Below are 23,005 nucleotides of genomic sequence, written 5' to 3' on the forward strand. Positions count from 1 at the left end.
GAGGTAGAAACTTATTGTCTAATATGTCTGTCATTGATAACTAATACTTATTAATTAATTACGAGAAATATCATACATCGACCTTCACACTCTTCACAGATGTGGCACAGTGCATGTAACCGCATACGTGAATTACGCCCCTATTAACTACACATCTCAATCAAATTACTATCCCTACTAGTAATCTTGTCATCACTGTAATTATCATTATCATCGTCAGTGTATTTTAGTTTAGTGTCTATTAGATCTTGCATTTTATACCTCTGGCCGATGACAATGCCTCAGTCTGAGGATATAGGTTGTACTTATTAATGTATATGCGTCACGACACAACACAACACGTCAGACAAATGTGAACCGGGCTTAAATGTATGAAAACGATATGCGTCACGACACAACACAACACGACACGACACGACAGACAAATGTGAACCGGGCTTAAACCAATATCTTCTTTTTTGTACTATCTGCCTATGTCTGTTTATTCGCCAAAAAAAGAAAACTAAAATAAAATAAAATTACCCGTCATAGATAACTGACCGTAAGTGCAGTTTCTCATAACATTATTCAGTAAGTACCTTACGCTAAAGCGCATAAATATGGACCCTTGTATGAACAAGAATTGTGTCCACAAGGCATGAAGCTAGGAGTAATTAACAAGCACGCTCGATCCACTCGGCCGATCGCCAGCAAGTTTCTTTGACGAGAATTCTGAGATAGAAAATTAACAAACTGTAGTGGTGACTTCGTGTAATAAGGTACGGAGTTAACAAGTTGAAGGCGATGGTTGAGGGAACTTTGATAACGTAGATTAGCTTAAAGGGATTGTAAATTGTAAAACGAAACATAATATCAAACATCTAAAGAAGATAACCCGTGTTCATTGCTCTTGAGTGCGTAAGGGGTCATGTATATAAAAGTTTCATTTATATTTGCACTTTGCTCCATGAAAACCGAGAAATATATAGGGTATAAAAATAAGGTTCAAGTAACTAAGTTGGGTTAATAAGTATCGATCTCACTGTGTAGGATGTAAAAAAAAAACCAGTTAATAAACATTTAATTTTAATGTTAACTTGTTAAGGCATACTAACGCAAGTAGTTTTTGAATGAATTACAAAAATGCAAAACAACAAATATTAGACCTTGAATTACCTACCTTGAAAGGGAATTGGTTAAGGGCTGAGACACAACTATTAATAATATTATTAGGACGTAATTAATATGATTACGTGGCATGGCCGCTAGCCGGCAGGCTTTAAATTACGTGTCGAAATGGAATAATGGAACGTGACCAAATTTTTGTCCATGGGCAAAGATAGATATAACTCCGTAATAGATGGATACAGTCTAAGGAAAAAACGTGCCTCGAAAATCAAGAAATTTTGATTCTCGATCAGAGGGCGCTACTAGCTTTGGTCTACTGTCGTATAGATGGCGTTGACCGTTTCGTTTGTTATTTAACAATTTTAACGCATATCAGTGAAAGAACATGGGTCAAAATCATAAAAATAATTAATGCAAATAAAAAATATCATTTATCCATATTTAAATACATTTTATCGTATTTTTATAAATCTTCATTTTTAGTTTTAAAGTGTGTCGATAGATGGCAGTGAATTTACTGTGGTTACAAAATTTACTATGACAGTACCGCTCTAGTATAGGTTACTCTATGCCATGGGTAAGCATTTGAGCATCTAAACAAGTAGATTTCTTTTATGTTTTAAATACTTATAAGAAGGAATCTCATAGAACCGTCTTAAGACAGCTAAAAATGGTTCTATGAAATGAATACGGTTTTAAATTGACATTGATATGTTCCAATGAGTCAACGATTTGTGTATCTATATTTCAATGGAGATGCGTATTGAAATTATCATATTTATCCAATGAATTATGCCGGAAGTGTGTCTAACTGTGTAACCATAAACATTTACCAATAGTACAATGTTCAAATAGCGATTTCCGTCAAAGGTTCTGTGTCTATGTATTCAATAGGCTTGATGACAATTTTTTATGGTATCAATCGATCAGGTTTGTTTTTGGTATCAATAAATGTCTATATGGGACCCATTGCATTAAAGCAATACAAAAGTCAGAAATGATAGTCAACACGACGAGTCAGTGATAGTCCGACAGTGGTACTTCACTCGCGAAACGCTCCTAACAAAACGATAACTGAACGTGACCTCAAGGTCAATGAGAGCCCATGTGGAATGTATGGAAAATAAGTAAAATTGCGATTTTGTTGGTGAAATATTGCGTATCGCTTAGTTGCCATACAATCTTTTTTTGGATAAAAGAAATCGAATGGTATCTTTATTTATTCCTTTTTGGAAGTAAAAAAAAACTAAATTTTGAAACTTAGATCCTGTATTTTTGTATCATTTCCATATAGGTATTTACCTATTATTTTAATATCCAGATTATTGTGATAAATTGCTCATTTGCTATCTATATTACTAGATTTTGTTAAAAAATTCAACATGTGTCATCATCCCTATTGAAATTGTATAGAAAGGGTTTGGATAAAACTCAAACATACGTGGTTTGACTAGGTACTTACTTACTTATGGTAGAAGAGCCGGCAGTAAAGTTTCGAACCAACGTGATACCGCGATGAGATGCACAATGGTTTCCCATAAAACTGATGCTAAGTCCGAATTTGATAGTCTGCCACGGCGGAACTAGCCGAAAGTACAAAAAAAATAGCCACTTCCGGTGCGAAAAAGGGGGGGTCATTTAACCCATCTGATACTGCAATAAAAGCTATGGCATCAGTTAGAAATTTACTGGTAGATACAGAAAAGCGAAATCTGCCAGTATGATTCCTGCCGGAAGTGCTTGGCATACGCTCTCAAAGGTGACCATCGGGACCCCTAAATTAACCCATCTGATACCAGCATGAAACCAATTCCAGTCGGTAGATATGAACCTTCTCTTCAGGAATATATAAGTCTGCCAGGGCGCTTTCAGCCGAAACACCTTGACATACGAGATTATGTGAGCAACATCCGTGGAACCTGTATTTTGGAATTGTACAGATTACAGACATTTTAATTATTGCAGGCTTATGATTTATTACCTAATGCTTATATTTGTATATTTTTATGCCATTAATAACATATATTTCAAATTTATTAATATACACAATATAATTTGGGCATTAATTTAATACCTGCTTACGGCTTTGTACTTCTTTGTTTGCCTTATAAAGGTGCTAACAAATTAGCTACCGATATCTTTACAGTTGATAGTACTCGGCTCCTGAAGTATATGTAAGTATGAAACATTATAAGTTTTATGATATTATTTTGAGAAAATAGGAAAACAAATTTGCTTTGTAAAAAAACTCTGTTAATGAGATAATTAAATGAGACCTCATTGAACAGATTCTAAAACCTCTTTTAAATATAAAACTTAACTGGCCACTTCACGCTGATAAATCAAATGACATTTAAGACAAACAAGCAGTTAAATACATGATGATTATTTTTTAGATAGAATTATAGTTTATTTATTTTGTTCGGTAAATAAAATAAAAATTATGAGAAACTTTCTTAATTTCTATTAAAAGTTAATTGTTCTAGTGTAAAGTACCAACCATCTCGTAAAATTTCTGTAGCTAATTTGTTAGCACCTTATATATAAATAATACAATAATTTCAAATTACAATATCCTTTATTTACCAAAATGAACAAAATTATTATTATTACATACTTATTGTAAACGGGTGTAAAAAGACAGGATTTTCAACGTCAAGGACGATTTTTACCAATAATCCAAATATGAACATTTTAAATCATTTTTAGGGTTCCGTACCCAAAGGGTAAAAACGGGACCCTATTACTAAGACTCCAATAGATTATATTCTGTTTTTTATTCCGTAATCCGTAGACTAAAATGACATTTCATGTGGTACTAAGAAATGTCATGTCTTACATATGAAACGTCATTTTAGTCTACGGAATAAAAAAACAGACCTTAGTTATCTCAATTTGTAGTGTTATAAAACAACACCCTGAATGTTAAACTAAGTCAGTTTTGCGTCAACGTCAAGAAATGTAGGGGAGAGGTGGGCATGACGGGATACTTAATGTTTCAAGTCCAATAAAACTGAAAATGCTATTTTTTTAAGTTTTTGTTATTTTTATTTTTATCTTTGGTAATCAGTCTTTCATAATCAACACTTACTAGGAACTCTCTAGTTAGATAATAAAATTAAAAATAAATTAAAATGGCCAAAAGTGCCTTCTCTCCATCTTGCCCCCCAAGTATGGTAAGATGGGGAACCCCTACGGGACAAGATAAGAATGATTCATATAAATATTATATTTAGGGCCTAAACAAAACTTAAATTTTTGGCTTTTGGGTCCATCGTCTGATAACTTCTCACGAACTGTTTTACTTTTATTTCTTAAGTCGTCTGAGAGACAGAAAATGTGTTTACAGCTAACATGTACCCCATCTTCCCTTGTTAATTTTATTGTTTGTTGGGTTAATTTTATTGTTTGTAAAAATTGACATGTAAAAGTGCCCCTGTGGCCTATTTGCTGAATAAATGTTTGATGTTGATGTTGATGTTGAAGAATAAATAAATTCAAATCCGCAATTCTTCATCAGTTTATCACTTTAAAACTACGGCCGTCAAGATGTACCCCATCTTGCCCCATGTGCCTAATGAAATTCGAAAGTTTTTTGTAAAATAAACCGTACTTGAAACCAAACAAGTCCTTAGCTGTTGGCGTGATTGCTGGGCCATAGGAATAAATTAACAGTATATATGTGCTGGTGATAATAAGGAAACAAACGCAAACCAAATAAAACACAAAAACCGGCCAAGTGCGAGTCGGACTCGCGCACGTAAGGTTCCGTACCATAATACCATTACGCAAAAAATGGCAAAAAAGTCACGTTTGTTGTATGGGAACCCCACTTAAATATTTATTTTATTATGTTTTTAGTATCATTTATTCATCAATTGTGCATTACAGGTAATGAATACAGGTGTTATAAACAATTAGTTATAGTTTGTTATAACGGCAACAGAAATACATCATCTGTGAAAATTTCATCTGTCTAGCTATCACGGTTGATGAGATACAGCCTGGTGACAGACGGACAGACAGACAGACAGACAGAAAGCGGAGTTAGTTATAGGGTCCCGTTTTTACCCTTTGGGTACGGAACCCTAAAAATAACAAGGAATATGACAAAAACAGTTTTTTTGCAAATAAATAATTAACGACACCATTTGTCTAGCCGGTCACTGTGCGAACTGATTGCTATGATGGCGACGCATCGTCATGCGTTAACGGGATTCTGATGGTTGGTCAGTCGTTTCGCCATATAAAGCCGCTACCCCGTCTTACTCGTCTTGCCCCTCTCTCCCCTACATAAGATAGTGATTAGATACACCAAATAGGTGAAAAAACGCCTCAAGCGTAAAAGAAACCACCAAAAATCATTTTATGTCGCATTACAAGCCTGATTTAGCTATGAATACTAATACCCCCTTATTCGTTAAACTTTACGAGCCTGAATTAGTTAAATTATGTTTTATCCTTTTCTTACAAATACATAAGTCAAAATGACAGACAAAGACAAACGATTCATATAGACTGATTCAATGACTATTAATCATATTAATCACATTATTTAATTTATTTTAACTTAATTTATTATAAATATGTGTTATTAATAACGTAATAATATACAAATATAAGCATAGAGTAATAAATTAATAAGCCTGCAGTATTTGAAATGTCCGTAATATGTACAATTCCAAAATACGGGTTATACGGGTACCACGGATGTTGCGCCACATAATCTCGTATGTCAAGGTGTTTCGGCTGAAAGCGCCCTGGCAGACTTATATATTCCTGAAGAGAAGGTTCATATCTACCGACTGGAATTGGTTTCATGCTGGTATCAGATGGGTTAATTTAGGGGTCCTGATGGTCACCTTTGAGAGCGTATGCCAAGCACTTCCGGCAGGAATCATACTGGCAGATTTCGCTTTTCTGTATCTACCAGTAAATTTCTAACTGATGCCATAGCTTTTATTGTAGTATCAGATGGGTTAAATGACCCCCCCTTTTTCGCACCGGAAGTGGCTATTTTTTTTGTACTTTCGGCTAGTTCCGCCGTGGCAGACTATCAAATTCGGACTTAGCATCAGTTTTATGGGAAACCATTGTGCATCTCATCGCGGTATCACGTTGGTTCGAAACTTTACTGCCGGCTCTCCAACCATTAAGTTCAAACACGATTTCGATGTTTGAAACGAGGTTTGCGATTGAATAGACGACACGACAGTAAACAGCGACGGTTTTATTTAAATACCTAACAAGCTATCATCTCATTTTCGCTATACGCACCACCTACTTTGTTTTTTAGCATTAGAAAAAGGGTAAACAATCTTGACGTATATTTTTATTGAAACACGCTTTTACGAGTAGAAACATAGTAACTTTATTATGAAACCAAAAGAGTATATATAAATGATCATATATGCTATACAATTGTTGTACATTTTTACAGACTTATTTTTCAAGTGTTTTTCAATAAAAAGACACTTTTGCAAAATAAGTCACACACACACAGCTATATAGTACCTAGATGTCCTAGATGCTTCCAATTTTGGCTGTTCGCAAATAAACGTGGTAGTTTTTACTCCTACTACTTTCAATATTTTCTTGAATTCGTAATAATAGTACATTTCGATGCTAGTGCGGAAAGTATGTCATTACTTCACGAGTAACGAGATATCTTGCCACGAGCCGTAGGCGAGTGGCAAGACTCGGGAAGAGTGAAGAATAACATATCCGCACGTGTATCGAACGACGTTTTTTAATACAGTTGCGAAAAAATAAGAAAAGCAACAAGTAAGGAATGGAATTCGAAACTTTTATATTATTAATTCTGTGACACTGACATCATTGACATTGACATTATGAAGAGGTGTTTTTCTAGCTTTTATCCGACTAGAATAGATTTTGTTATTATTATTGAACCCACTTCAATGAAAGTTTTTTTTTTCAAATTCATGTTCTATAAAACAGAAACAATTGTAAATATTAAAACATTGTACTACTACTAATCTAAATATCGTTATTTACGATTATTTGTGTGTTGTATATTTATAAAAACAATTTCGAATGTTGCCTTTGGAAACTTAAAACATTCTTGCAGTAAGAAAATACGCCTCTTCTTTGACAGGCGTTCCGTTCTATGCAGACAACTTATTAAGAACGGTTTTTCAGCATTAAAAAATAAACGTGTTATAATACTTATAATGATGAAGAGGTAAGTAATAAAATATGAAATATGCATATTTTTCGTATTCTTACATTAACAGTAGGTTTTTATGTTGATTACGACGTTTAGAGGAAACTAATATTAACACTTATCAATAAGTAGTCATGAATTGGAACAAGTAAAAATTAAAAAAAATTGGAAAAGTAAAAAGCACTAGTTCGCGAAAACCAACTTTCCGCACGCTAAACAGCCACGAAAAGTAGCACTTTTTGAGCAACTGTATTAAAAAATAATATCCATTAACAGCTTAAAGTAAAAAGGTAAAAAATCGCCTCATAACAGTCATAACAGGTAAGTACTCAACGGGCAATGTCTGTTGCGTTTCCTAGAACAGTGTGATAATGCAGATTTTACATAAATGGAGATAAAAGGGATGCACTCAACCGCGTCGTGAGTGGCCGGGTAGAGGGGGAGGGGGAAACCGGTCCAGCCTCATCACGAGATGCTCCCTGCCGGCGGATTCCACAAAAACTGTAAGGAAACGTTAGCTTTGACGCGTGTTTTTGTTTCCGACTGGATAAGATTGAGAAATGAGTACGGTAGTTTAGTAATATCAATTAGTATAAACCTAGCGCTTCAGGTACCTAACACTTTTCTGCTAATCAAGGCGCTAACGCTACTGACATACAAATGTATTTAGATACCTATCGTTCTTTTCAAAACCAACAAAATGATGCCGTTTGTCAAACGTCACACCTAATTATTATTCAAAAAGAATTTTTCAATTGAAGAAATATTGTTATTTTGTAACAGGAAACGCACAACTTGACATGTATGGTAAGGCGCAAAATTTGCATTCACTATTGACTCGAGTACATTTAACTTTCAAATAATAGCTTAACTGGTCAGGCAGTAAAGTTGACTTTAAGCTGTGCCGACGTTCCACGATTTCAATATGAAGGCTGTTCTCGTTTGCCTTCAGCCTGCAGTTGTTCACGATGATAATAATTTAATATTATTATTTTTCTTTCTGAAATTGTATGTCCTATAGTCGAGTTGTGCCAATTTTGTAAAAAAGTCGATACGATACATATATAAAAGGAATAAAAATTACAAATAGTGACCTAAAATATATCGTTTTTCTAGCAATAATTTAAAGAAGGCCCGAGGAACAGAGTATTATTAATAACGAAAAAAATTATCATAAGGAAACAAGTGGCATTAAAGCGCGTTGATGTCTTCGCCTCAATAGCGTTTTTTCCGAAGCTCTACGTGTATACACTTAAACCGGTGTTGCTGTAACACCTTATACGTGCTGTCAAACTAAGCATACAGTTATATTAAAACGACAAGGTTCTTAAGGGTTGAGGAGATTTTTATGAGTCGTATACCCAACCTTAGGCCGGTTTCAAATCTCGGTCTGCGTAGGTACACGGAAATGTTGTAAAGCGCGCACTAAAATCTTGCCGGAAGAAAGTTGTGTACGAAAGCGGTCCCGAGAGATCGGAATTTTGGCCGAACACGTATTACTGACACAGAGGCGCGCCCACCTGTCCACCACACCTGAACCAAAAGTGTGTCAACAACTGACTCTTCGAACTTCGATCAGGAACTTTCACATCACCTTAAGTAAGTTTTAAAGGGAGTTGAGAAAGGTTTTAGAATTCTTACCGTTTTGTGAGCAGGTCCGTAAAATCCGTAACACTATCAGGGGTTTGAGGTGAACGTACTAGCACAGTAACACTACACTGCACGGAGGCACTGTCACATGATCGCCGCCGGCGCGCGAGACGGCCAGGTCAGCACTGAGCGAGGCTTTCTTCGAGGCGTACGCGCAGGTAAGACGGTGCACGCACACAGGTAAGACTCGTTTGTGTTGGTTGGGTAGTTGCTCCGTTCATTTGGATATTAATATCTATACTCCGTTTTTTTAAAGATTCGATGTTTAGGGTTCTGTACCCAAAGGGTAAAAACGGGACCCTATTACTCAGACTCCGCTGTCTGTCTGTCTGTCTATCTGTCTGTCTGTCTGTCCGTCTGTCCGTCTGTCCGTCTGTCACAACTGTCACCAGGCTATATCTCATGAACCGTAATAGTTGTAACCGTAATAGATTTAACCATAATAGACAGTTGAAATTTTCACAGATGATGTATTTCTGTTGCCGCTATAAAAACAAATACTAAAACAGAATAAAATAGGTATTTAAGTGGAGCTCGTCCCATACAACAAACGTGATTATTTTGCCGTTTTTTGCGTAATGGTACGGAACCCTTTGCGCGCAAGTCCGACTCGCACTTGGCCGGTTTTTTCTAACTTCAAAAGTATTAAATTAACTTTTTCTTCCGAAGTTCCTATGATATCGAAAATTGCGGTACAATAATATGTAAACGACACTAATTCAGTGCATAATAGGAAATAATAGTTACTCAGATTAAATTTTAGAGGAAAAAACTTACCACTACTTTTGAGGTAAAAAAAATTGTAATGTGAAAAAAAAAAACGGGGCAGCTATAGAAAAAACTAGAACCGCTTATCATATACGGAGCCCTCAAAAAAATTTTTTTTTTATTCGATGAGTAGTTAAAGAAGTGTTTTATTTACATGTTTTAGTAAAAGCTGCAATTTAAAAGAAAGGGGTACGGTATATAAATCAATCATAAAATACTTGTAATTAAGAAAAAAGAATTGTAGTTTTCCTACATGTAAAGTAGGGATGTTTTTTTTATTTCAACCCTATGGTGGGGTGTCATTGGATAGGTATTTCGAAACGAATAGTGGTCTTCACTACTTTTTAGATAAAGTGAATATTTTAGAAAATAATCGCTGCGAAAGGAAAAAAAAATGTGGCTTTAGTCCCAAAACGTTAGGTAGCTTCAGATGCCCGAAGGGCAAACCGCCGTAATGTTTTTGAAAAAAAAAAACAGTGCGATGGGATCATCCAAGAACTCCAGATTTGATGGAAACCGAAGCGTTTTTCATAGTTTTGATATGCAGCGCCACGCGTGGTAAATTAAAGAACTAATTATATAAGACAGGTTTACCTAGTTTAGGGCTCAGGACACTATTCCTAGGCTGTCTAACAATAGAATACTCCTAAAAATGTTATTCTACTATGTAATAAGCTGCATTTTTGATACACAAATAAATAATTTTTCATTTTCAATTCGACCAAAATAAAGCGGCCAATTACAAACGGCGCTGTTAATGGCATAAGGTATTTTACAAAATGCAAACTTTTACAAACGGCGTCGTCATTTTACAAATGTGGATACGTTTGAAAATTGACGACACCGCTTTTAAACGGCGGATTCTTACAAAATGTCTGCGACACATACATAATATAAAATATTCTTGAATATTTATTTACAAACGACGTCGCTTCCCCGCTCCACCACTACACGGTACACGCTCACTCCCATAGCGACATCACTAATACATGCACGGTGTAGACGCGTGCTACATGATAATAAAGAGTCCTCCCATTGCACACTTATACATCTACATATAGATTATAATTATAAATACGAAAGTAATCTGTCCATCTGTCTTGTATTTTCACGGCGAAACAACTGAATAAATCGAAGGGGGTCGGTCACTCCAATCATTTTACGGACCGGTAGTTTCTTTGACGAATTGAAAATAAATAAATTAAAATAAGTAATGTTTTTAGTTTAAAAAACGGATATTATGTATACGATTCCACTTATCCAGTTTCCACTGTATATCTTTTTATTAAAAATATATAAAATCAAGGTAAAGTTTTTAAAGTTTGATTGTGACTCATGGTAACATAACATTTGTGATGCAGCCAGCTGTTGAAAAACACAGTCGAATAGTGCAAGGACCGTTGCCGGAGGCTCAAGAATGTGGAACTTTCCCCACACAGGCTCGTGACGTCACTCGTCACTGGTGAGTAAGCCGGAATCGGGGTTAGTCAGGTAGGTCTGGTCGGTCAGTTAACAGGTGACATTTTGATAGAAGACTTCTTTATTTTATTAAAGAATAAATGGAATATCTTTGGTTTAAGAGAGGTCACGCCAGGAAAATTAGAAGGCAACAAAAATATGTCACCACGCACGAAACTTGCGTCGGTAGCTTTGTTTCAATTACCTACTCTGAAATTAAATATATTTATTTTTAAAATTTTGCTGGTCAGATTCCTCGGCTATATCATTAACAGCTATTTTATAATTACTAAATTATAGTGCTAAAAATGCTAAGATAGGTAAGTATGCAATGCAGGGTAACGATATACAACTGAAAATAAAATGAGGAGATAGACACGTTTACTCACTATTAATTATTTAATTATTATTTTAGTGCTATTCGACCGCGTCACCGCGCGGGGTTAATTCGGCAACTTACCTACAATTCCAACCTAAAGGTTAAAGGGAAAACTATATTGTTACTACCTATATTATCTTGACTCTACGTTGAGTTGTGGTCGTAATGGAGTATTAGGAACTAGGTATTTGTATTCAAAAGCTACCGATATTTCGTATATTTGTTCCGACTTCCGAGAAACTCATCGGATAACCTCGTTTGGAAGCCGCATGCCTTATATTAGCACTATAGTAGTGCTCTTATATTAAATACTTGCTCTAACATCGCTACTACATAAAGTACAGTCGATACCCTAACATAAGTATCCACTTTGGTATACAGCTAGTACGGCGACCTGGGTACTTAGATTGGGGCACTTAACTGTACAGTAAATACGAGGCCTTAACGAAGATTACATTACGAAGAAAATAGTACGTATTTTTATTAAGTACATGTGCCAAGTCAGGCCATGAATACTAAAATGATGTAGAAAAATATTTTAGGACCAAAAACTATATCGATATCAGAGCTAAGAACCTCTTCGTAGTAATAGAGGATTTTTATTTTCAATGAGCACAATAACATAGTATCTAAGAAAAAAGGCTCAGTTTTTAAGCTTGCCTATTCTCAAATTTTCAAACTTTTATAAATGTCAATGGATTTAAATTTTGCGTCCATGTTCGCTAGATCATAGACAAAAGTGCAAGTTAATATTAAACTTAAGAAAAATAAAAAATAAAAATAACGATAAGCCTTCTTACGCGCAGGCACTTTACTCGTCTAGAAGGATATAACCAAACGGAACAGCCATTAACAGGCATTCCCCTCTGTCGAAAATAGTCGGCCAATGGTCATACACAATGTATGGACCGACGTTTATCTGACATGGCTATTTTGACGTTACGTAGGTAATACGTATATACATATTTGACGTTCCCCTCCCCCGCAAAAATTGGCAGACTTTTTTGTACAGCAAATTACAGACGTGGCGTCTCCGTTTGGTTATATCCTCCTAGTTACTCGTACATATGATTTCCTCAGCTATTTAAAAACAATGAGGACGACCGCTTCTAAATGCACACGGGGACGGGGATTATAATCCGGTACACCCCGAAATTCAGTAAAATGCTGCAAATGGTGATAAAAGTATGAAACTCGGTACGATTGATCTTTAGGCCATTTGAATCAATTTGACCCGTAGCACCAAAAAAAAACAATGGATAGGAGTTATGACATTGAACACATAAAGATTAATGGCGTTATTCATAAACGCATTACTGGCCTGAATTAGCTGGGCTGGGCTGGGCTGAATTAGCTATGAATCGTTTGTCTTTATCTGTCATTTTGACTTATGTATTTGTAAGAAAGGGATAAAACTTAATTTAACTAAATTTTAGAAAATAGAGTTGAATTTGTTTTAAAATCGAACGAAACAAAACAAAAGCAACTCTGTTCCATTTGTTTAAGATTTAAATTTCATTGGAGGTAATTTGTAATAGTATTAGGACATTGAACCCCAAAACTTCCAATTAAAAAAGCAATACAACCTAGAACATTCAGCGTCCGATATGTACTTATATTATGTAAACCAGATGTAAACGATTCCGTGATTAATTGAGGCAATATTTATAATTACTACCGGTAGGAAAGATTAGCACATAAAACAAATTAAAATTTCGGTTTGTTTGTATCGCAATCACTAACGATTGCTACCCAATGTTGTGAAACGTGATTGCCCGCATCCAGGTATCATTTCCTAAAATTGATATGATAAAAATGTTAAACTGATGCGCGGTATGTAGCTCCGGATGTTTTACATTTTTTTTAAATGATAGCTCTTGACAAGGGGATTCATATTCAAGTTTATATGATGTTGCAAGAGTGGAAAGATATAATGTGGCGTCAGTCTGACATTTTTAATAAGGATATCTAATCTAAACGGCGAAGCAAAAAAAATAAATTGAACAGCAGGTTATGTTGCCATGAGACGGGTTAAGGGATGTGTCCGTTAATTTTAATGCGATTATCCCTTTAATTATAATTAAATGACTGTATCCAATCTATAGTACCTACTTTTATGGTACGGTGACAGATCTTAATACAATTTTTCGTTTTAATGTTATAAATTGTGTGAAGATGATCCCTGTTACCGTACCCAAGCTGTTTGAAAAAATATATTATAAATCACTACATAGTATAAAAAACAAAATCGCTTCCTGCTGTCTGTCTGTCCCTATGTATGCTTAGAACGGGACCCTATTACTAAAACTCAGCTGTCTGTCTGTCTGTCCGGTTGTCCTTCTGTCACCAGGCTGTATCTCATGAACCGTGATAGCTAGACAGTTGAAATTTTCACAAATAATGTATGTCTGTTGCCGCTATAACAACAAATACTAAAAAACAGAATAAAATTAATATTTAAGTGGGGCTCCCATACAACAAACGTGATTTTTTGCCGTTGCCGGGTTGCGTAATGGTACGGAACCCGTCGTGCGCGAGTCCGACTCGCAATTGGCCGGTTTTTTTAAATAGATAGAGTTATTCAAGAGGACTTCGCACCCGTGCGAAGCCGGGGCGGGTCGCTAGTTAATATATATGTATGTTAAAAAGGTTGAATGCATTTTATAATTAAAATAATGAAATATCAAAACGTCCATTTGATCATGAGAGAGCCGAGCTGAGGAAAATGGAAGGAAAGGGGGCATGATTCGCCGAAAAGATTACCGAATCGGCATACAGTCAACATCTTTCGCTTCAGATCTCATTATTCATTTTAGGAAATATTTTGGACAGCGCATTATCCTTGAATAGCTTGCTTTCTCAACCGCTATCAGAAGGTGCTGAGAAAATGTTTACATATTATAAAAAATATCTGGAACATAGGTCTGAAGGTTAGTTACACACGTGAACTATGAAGCTGGCATCGTCACCGCGAGTGTACGGAAGCCTCTATAAAAATTAAGAATAAAAAAAAAGATCTCATTATTAAAGTAAAGCAAATAAATATTATTGGCTCATCTCGCCCCCTGTCCCCTGCCCTGTTTTGCGTTCGTCCCGCATTGCATTGTTAGATAGTATGGATTTTCTATCACATTACATCCTCTTAAGTCCCATTTTTTGCAGTTTTGAATTTGGAACCTTCTTTTATTGTATTAAATAGTACAAAATTCGATTTAATTTTGTCCTTTTAAAAGTACATCGGGACTTACAAGGATAGGTACACATTATTCTTAATAAGCGGGCAGTTGGTATAGACCTTATACCGGGAGAACTGTTAAAATACGGCGGTGAGGAGTTGCATTCCTTTATTTGGGAGCTGTTTGTTCGTATGTGGGAGGAAGATCGAGTCCCGGATAGTTTTAAAGTGTCTCGCATACAGGCTCTCTATAAGAACAAAGGTGACCGTTCGGATTGCAGCTCTTACCGCGGTATTTCGCTTTTGACAGCTTCTGGAAAGGTCTTTGCCAGAACACTGCTAAACCGCCTAATGAATTTGTCAGAAAAAATCCTGCCTGAAACCCAATTCGGCTTTCGACCTGACCGAGGCACCTGCGAAGCTATCTTCAGCGTGCGTCAACTACAAGAAAAAAGCAGGGAACAAGGCCGTCAGTTGTACCTCTGTTTTGTTGACCTGGAGAAAGCGTTTGACAGTGTGCCTCGCGAAGCCCTTTGGTTGGTACTGAAGAAGCTGGGATGCACGGAGAAGTTTGTTAGACTTCTGAGACTCCTGCATGACGACATGCAGTGCTGCGTCGCCGTAGACGGTGAACAGTCTGATTTCTTCCCCGTTACCTGTGGGGTGAAACAAGGGTGTGTCCTAGCCCCTACACTGTTCGCTCTATACTTTGCAGTTGTAGTCAAGGAAGTCTTACAAACAGTATCCGAAGGTGTCCGCATACGCTTCCGTACCGATGGCAGTGTTTTTAACTTGGCCAGATTTAGGGCGCGAACGAAAGTTTCACATGCATTGATCACAGAGATCATGTATGCTGACGACCTATGCTTTCTTGCAGAATCCCCAGATGGCCTGCAACAGCTGATGTCTGTTTTTCACCAAGCCTGCTGCAAGTTCGGCCTTAAAATTAGTGTCAAAAAGACGGAGGTGATGTCTTTGGACTCACATGGTCACGAGACACTAGCCGTACAGCTTGGTGAGGATGTGCTGAAGCAGGTCAACAAGTTCCGTTATCTGGGGAGCACTATAGAATCGAAGTGTGACCTTGACGCTGAGATCAACAGCAGGATCGGTGCTGCAGCTGCAGCGTTTGGAAAACTGTGTTCCAAGGTCTTCTGCTCACACGACCTAAAACTGGCCACCAAAATTTCTGTGTACATGGCGATCGTGCTGCCAAACCTTTTATACTCTTCCGAGGCGTGGTGCGTGTACCGTCATCACATTCGTACCTTAGACCGGTTCCACCTCAAATGCTTACGTAAGATCATGAACATCAGATGGTCTGACCGAGTGCGAAATACCGAAGTTCTGCGACGAGCCAAGGTCGGTGGAATAGAGGCTTACCTGATGCGTCGACAGCTTCGGTGGTGCGGTCACGTATCACGTATGGCGGAGGAGAGAGTGGCGAAGCGCATCTTTTTTTCTGAACTAGAGGAGGGTAAGCGGAAACCTGGCGGACAACTCCTCCGATACAAAGATGTTCAGAAACGAAGCATGAAAAGATGCAACATCGAGCCCTCTCAGTGGGAAGGTTTGGCAGCACAGCGTCCTGAGTGGCGCAGGCTGGTGCTGGACAAAGTCCGCGATTTCGAGGAGCAACGCATAGTTGACCTCGATGCTAAACGCGACGAGCTGAAAGCACGCCAGCCTGCTTCCATTCATTACCATTATGTGGCTGGTGTTCTCACGTGCTCTCAATGTGCACGGGGGTTCGCCTCGAAGATCGGCTACATCAGCCATATTCGGGCGCACGAGCGCCGTGCTAACTGTAACAGTTAGCACCTAGTTACTAGGAGTCGAAGTGGTCGCCATGGTCGAAATCGGCCGGAAGGATCATTCTTAATTACCAAGCGAATGGATCTAACTTCTAACTTTTGATTTTATTTGTGATATAGTGTTTAAATTGTCTACCGTTAATTAATTACGTGATATTTTCCTACTGTAGGCATAGAAAACTTAAAAGAGTGACTATGAGTCCGTGTAGAAATAATTTGTAAATTTTGTTAAATTGGTCTTAAGGTGAAGACGAGGTTAGTTCATAAAAGGTGCAAATTGCACATGCATTATTTTACAATGTCTTTGTTTCTGAACCAAAACCTTGTCTAATTTTTTTTTTGTCTCGTGTATGTGCTAAGTAAAATTATCCAAGGCGACGCGTTAGTGTTTCTGTTTTTACTAAGTATATTTCCTAGCTCAAGGAATAATGTAAGGTTAGAACTATAGGTTTAAGTTTTAAAAATGGTTTTTGTTAGTTCCAATATCGTTATACAGAATAGAATGATGTCATAAGACAATTATCTCACAGTTGTTTAAATGACGTAATCAACCTCACGATCCTCACCAAGATTGAGCCTTTTGAAAAATAATTTCAACAAGTTCGTCGATGATGTAAGTTTCCAGTACGTATACGTACTGGCATGTTCACATAATACATTAGTCCCTATTTATTAAGTGAAGTGGAATTTAGTACCTACACTATCGAATCTAAGTAAACCTTATAGGTATTTATAAACAAAACGTTTTTTCGACGTTATTAATTTAATTAACAACACAATAACAACAACAACAAGGTTTATTTTAATTACATAGAGATGTACCTACCTAATAGTCCTATAAAAATAATTGTGTTTAAATATAATATAGCTATTTAAAGTTTACGAATTACGATTTTAAATTGTTATTTAATAGATACACTGAATAAATATGATTCAGGCATAATTATTAATAATAATTTTATCAATAAACCTGCCTGCTGGGAGGTCTATTCAGCTATATAATTTCTTGTTATCAAGAAACGTTTATGAATATGATCTGTCAGCTGTCAACGGTGACATTACTGCAGCGGTATCATGGTCACATTTTTATCACCTGTCATGTCATGCGTCACTTTCGCAGTTTCATACTTGTTAGAACGTGACAGGCATGGTGACAAATGATAAAAAGGAGACCATCTTAGCCCTACTGGTTGAACTGGAATTGATAGAGCCCCGGCAAGCTCGACCGAATTTCACTTCCCCATGGAGTTTCGTTCTCATTTTAAAACTACGTGTTGAATTGTAATGAAAATTTGGACATACAATGTCATGAGGTATATCTAGGTCTGTAATTAGTTTATATACCTCTAGTATATAAAACAAATGAAATAGAGCAAAAACAAGTTTTTGTATTAAAAACTTAAATACGCTGTATTTTTTTACTATTGTGTCTGAAGTCATAATTAAAAGATTCTCAAAATGGATTAAAACGTCGTGTCAAGTTTTATGTGAGTTACCCGTATATACATATAACGATATCTATAATAGTTGAAGTAACAGCTAGAGCAGCAATTGGTCAAGATGGTTCATTAATTGCATTTGTGTCCAATGCCGAAGGGTTGGTCACGTCATACAACTTATCTCCCGCGAGGAAGCGTTGAGAGTCCAGCCATTACTGCATTGTTAAATTGCCGGTCACTGTAGACTGTAGCTTTTCGTAAATCCAGGAAATTAGAAGGAAACAAAGCGACGGCAGATAAGATCGTATATAAATCTAAAAATATAATTTTGTTCAAAATTTTGCTCATCAGATCCCTCGGCTATTTAAATCGAAAATTGTTTAATGGCTATTTAATGCAGGGTAAATAACGATTGTCGATTATACAACGGAAAATAAATGTAAATTAGAAATGTTTTCGTTCTTTTTAGGATTCAGTACCTCAAAAGGATAAAAGCGGAACCCTTATAGGATCACTTTGTTCCGTCCGTCCGTCCGTCCGTCTGTCTGTCAAGACCCTTTCTTTATCTCGGGAACGCATGGTGGTATCAAGTTGAAATTAAAACCAGAAATTAAACTAAATCTACAGTCCCTTAAAGCTGCGAAAAAATTAACGTAAAACAAAAGATACAAGATATATAGGATATAAGATATTTTGTGAATGAACTGTATCAAATTGTATATACTTATGAAACTTGACATGTAAAACACTATGTTTTATGAATAAATGCTTGAATCTTGAATACGGCCGTTTATGCCGCAAAAAACGTATACTTCGACACTCTCAAGGGAATTAACCGCGCGAGTAATTAGCGGCGCGTTCGCAGCAAGATCGCCCACGTAGGACACTTCTATAGGGTATCAAAGGATTGATTCATCCCTCGCCGCATCGCTTCGCTTCGCGTTCGCGTGTTGTTCGCCTACGTAGTCTAGTTTGGTATTATTTTCAGCTAAATCAAAGATGTACACGTAGATTTCATCAAAATCGGTTCAGCGGTTATTGATTCCCCACAAACTTCCACCTCCCTTTTCAGACCCTTTTTGTCGTAAAAACTATGCTACGTATTTGCCGGGACTTAAACTTGCTTTGCGGGACGCAAAGCTAGAAGACGAAAATTTTTTTTATATCATATCTTAGGAACCTTTCCTGTCAATATGATATTACAATTATAAATAAATTCGGCATCCCCGATTTCTACGAAAACGACGATTTCTACCAAACTTGGCCTAGTAGCTTAAATGATATACATAGATATCGAGATAAATTTGAGAGCCCTCCCTAAAATTTACATCAAAAAATCTGGTGGCTCCACTTCTTAAATCCATCCTTGGGTCCTAAGGACCAATCCTGCCAAGGAAATTTTTTGTTTACGTAACGCCGTATTTCATGAGCTACAGGTTGGTTGGACTACTATGTTTATCCTCATTTATTATCTTCTCATATTATAAGAGAGATAAAATATGCATAAAACTTAAACAGAAATAAAGAGTACATACAGAATAGGAAACTAGGACAAAAAATCCAACATTGTTACACTTGCAAAACCCGCAACAATTGATCGTTGATTTCGTGGGAAATTCGTTAAGGAAACGTTATATCGTTCCTGCATTGTGTTAGAGCAGTGGTTGCATCCACTCACTTCCTTATTATGAGCTTGTACGAGTCGAACACCATAGGTACAGGTTATCTCGACTGCAGAGTTGTGTGTTGGCCAATCGATAAAGTTTTTGGTACTTATAATTAGAACTATAGGTTTTTAGGGGTTTTCACATATTATTGTACTGCAATATTAGATATCATAGGAACTAGCATTTCGGAGGAAAAAGTTAATTACCATTACTTTTCAGGTTAGAAAAATTCTAATCTTAAAAATAACATAATAGACGATTCCCTCTGAACGGGCGGGGTCGGCGCGCATTTGACATTTGTATGGCCACAAGCCGGTCGGCTCCTCGCGGATGCGGACGGCTCCGGTCGGATTCTATCGCTCCTGCCATACATTATGTATAGGCACATTGAAAATGCGCTCCGGCGGCGGGGCGCGACTCCAGCCGGTTGGTGGGAATTATCACACAAATGTCTGCTTCTAGAACTTCGGCTGTACATGTTCCTAACACAGATTGTAGGAATGTAACTTAGTTTCAAAGAAAATGAATAGAAAGTTATCTGCGTTAAGAAGTTGGGAACGGCGGTTAGGTACGCTTGGGGCTTGGACACATCCAATTTGAATTTGTCCTAGGAACACAGATTTACACAGACAAGTTTAAAGAAAAAAAATAGAACTGCATAGCGCTTTCTTCTTAACCCGCCTACGTATTAGAATATGCACATCTTTACTTACTTTTAAAATATTAGATAGGTACCTAATGTGTAAGTAGGCACTTGTTTATAAAAGGGTTTTACATTGCCAACATACAACCAAGCTTAATAATTCATTTTGGCCAGAAGCAAGACCATTTGATTTCAAAATAATTTCAAAGCTATAACATGTTTATGTGTGTGTTGTTCAACTGATTTAAACCAAATAAATTGTAAAAAGGAAGGAAAAATTATAATAAAAAAATGCTTAGATTTAATATACAATTTGCATAATGCTGCTGCTTAAAGCAAAAGTCAGCAAAATTCTGTGAAACTTAATTACAGGTTTTTACTCACATACCTAGGGTAAATGAGTCAGCGCATTAAGGAACCTTTTTCCGAGACCTTTCGGTTTTATGTCGTATATATACTTGTAAAACACATTAGTCTCACCATCAGACAATTTGTTAGGCGGGTTTGTGTAATTTATTTTCCTGGTTTTATTTTTCGAACACATATTTAAATAAATTGATTAGGTAGGTGGGTACGTAATATGTGTTTTACTACTGCTGGGTCCAATCAGTAAAATTTTTATCAGTCCAATTCGGGTTTAGTTACTAGATGTTTCCAATATAATACTGATCTGTCAGTGTCAAAAGTAACATTTCTTGAACCAAAAACGTCATTTTGACACTGACAGATCATGCAGTATCATATTGGAAACAACTCTAATAACTAGAACTCGAATTGGCCTGTATGTATACATTAATATCTTAATTGTTAAGTAGCTTATGTATTTACGTGCTAGCACACATTTTTTCTTCTTCTGGTTCTTTTCCAAATAGGCAAATAAATTGCCTTATATCTATTTAACAAAAATATTTTTTATTCGGTGTTACTATTTAGATTTTTACAAAGATTGGGTGGGTCTGTAATAAGAGCTAATGTAGAAAATGTTATGATTATTAAATTTATTAGGTGCTTGCACGAATCTCAAGGGAAACGCCAAAAAGTTCGTAATAAGTTATCGTGGTTCCACTGTACAATTATTAATTACCTACATATTTTACTTTTGACACAAAATCAAATTACTTAATTGTTTCGACTAAAGGTTACATTAGGATTCAGACTGCACCAGCGTTACTGCTGCAGCGATGCTGTATAGCAGCAAATGGCAAGTTGGCAATGTTAATGCTTCGGCAGAAAGGCTACACAAAAACTGTTTAAGCACTAAGTACTTATTGCATAATTAAAGTTAATATTTTAGTTTCAATTAGTCAGTTACAAATTAACCAATTTATTGAAACATGATTTATAATTAATGATCGTTTAAGGGTTTTTCCCTTATAGTGGACAAGTTTTTATTAATGGTATCAATCGATCCAGTTTGTCCTGGGGATGAGAGTCGGAAATGAGTCGAATTCTGACATTCGTATTACGCAGCGTACTACGTAGGCGAACAACACGCGAACGCGAAGCGAAGCGATGCGGCGCGGGGTGAATCAATCGTTTGACACCTGTAGAAGTGTCCTACGTTCTCGTTGCCGCCGAACGCCAACGCCGTGGGCCAGCCGCGCCGCGCCGCTTTGCTTTGCATTCACGAGTTGTTCGCTTATGTAAGACCAAGTAAGACGCAGCGTAAGAGTCGGACCAAGCTAACTCTGCATGGAATTTGCAATGACAATGTCTGTTTCTTTTTGATAGCAAATTTACATAGATATACCTATATTTAGAAATGCATTGCGACAACAAAAATCTTTTTTTTTAATAGGGCCAGTATTAGGTATGACAAAGCCCTTATTGTTTTTATGTCATCTTCCGCGTTTATTTTATCATTAATATTGTAGGTACCTTACCTTATCACTACACCTTGAATGAAACAAAGTCTTCCGCCTCGTAACCTCGTAAGTATGTCTGTATGTTCGCGATAAACTCAAAAACTACTATTGGATTATCATGCGGTTTTCACCTATCCATAGATAGAGTGATTCTTGAGGAAGGTTTAGGTGTGTTAATTTGTTAAGGTTTACCCGTGCCGGGGCGGCTCGCTAGTCATTAATATACCTACTACCGATAAATAATAGTTCAAAAATCTCACCTGTCTTTCTTACTCTCGGTACAAAAAGGACTCACTTTTTGCCAGTTTTATTGTCAATCCCCTTAAAACTAGTATCTTATTCTGTCAATTGGATTTAAAGTAGTTTCTAAAGAAAACTTCACACTTATCGCGGTATCTGCTCAGTAGCACTCGAAAAGTAGCAACATTAATATTAATACCGTAGACTTCAGGCTTAGAACTAGCTTCGACTTGCAGACAGTCAAATGGGATTCGAGAACGCGATTGTCCTCATGTTGCATATCCATTGACGGTTAGATATGATAAGATGTGTGTAGACGTCATGGAAAACCAGCAATCTATGCTGGTTGTAAGTCAATGTGTGGTAAATGTTCCCGGTTTTCGTTAAAGTTGTGGAATGGCGCGGAAGCCACGTATCTCGTAAACTCGTTAGGGCAAAATGAAACCGTGCACTGTTTGCGGTTCCTTGGGGAGTTACATATACGTATGCAGACCCCTCTGAAAGGATTTTAATATTAAAAAAGGTTGCCAGTCAAAATATTAGGGCTGAACCCTCCGAAGATGAATATTTACTAAAGGCCCGCCGGATTTTTGATCGTGTGTTAAACGAGTCA

At 36.7% G+C, this 23,005-nt stretch overlaps 1 protein-coding gene across 2 annotated transcripts in view; it reads right to left on the reverse strand.

The window, feature by feature from the left end:
* The window catches only part of LOC134743601 (uncharacterized), a 106,902-nt gene extending 97,820 nt beyond the window's left edge, over positions 1-9,082 (reverse strand). For both annotated transcript variants that reach the window (XM_063677161.1, XM_063677160.1), the window contains exon 1: positions 8,936-9,082. The gene's annotated coding sequence lies outside the window, so the exon portion shown is untranslated. The remainder of the gene's footprint in view (positions 1-8,935) is intronic.
* Positions 9,083-23,005: the final 13,923 nt, after the last annotated feature.

This window comes from Cydia strobilella, chromosome 8, assembly GCF_947568885.1.
Source record: "Cydia strobilella chromosome 8, ilCydStro3.1, whole genome shotgun sequence".
Taxonomy (NCBI): Eukaryota; Metazoa; Arthropoda; class Insecta; order Lepidoptera; family Tortricidae; genus Cydia; species Cydia strobilella.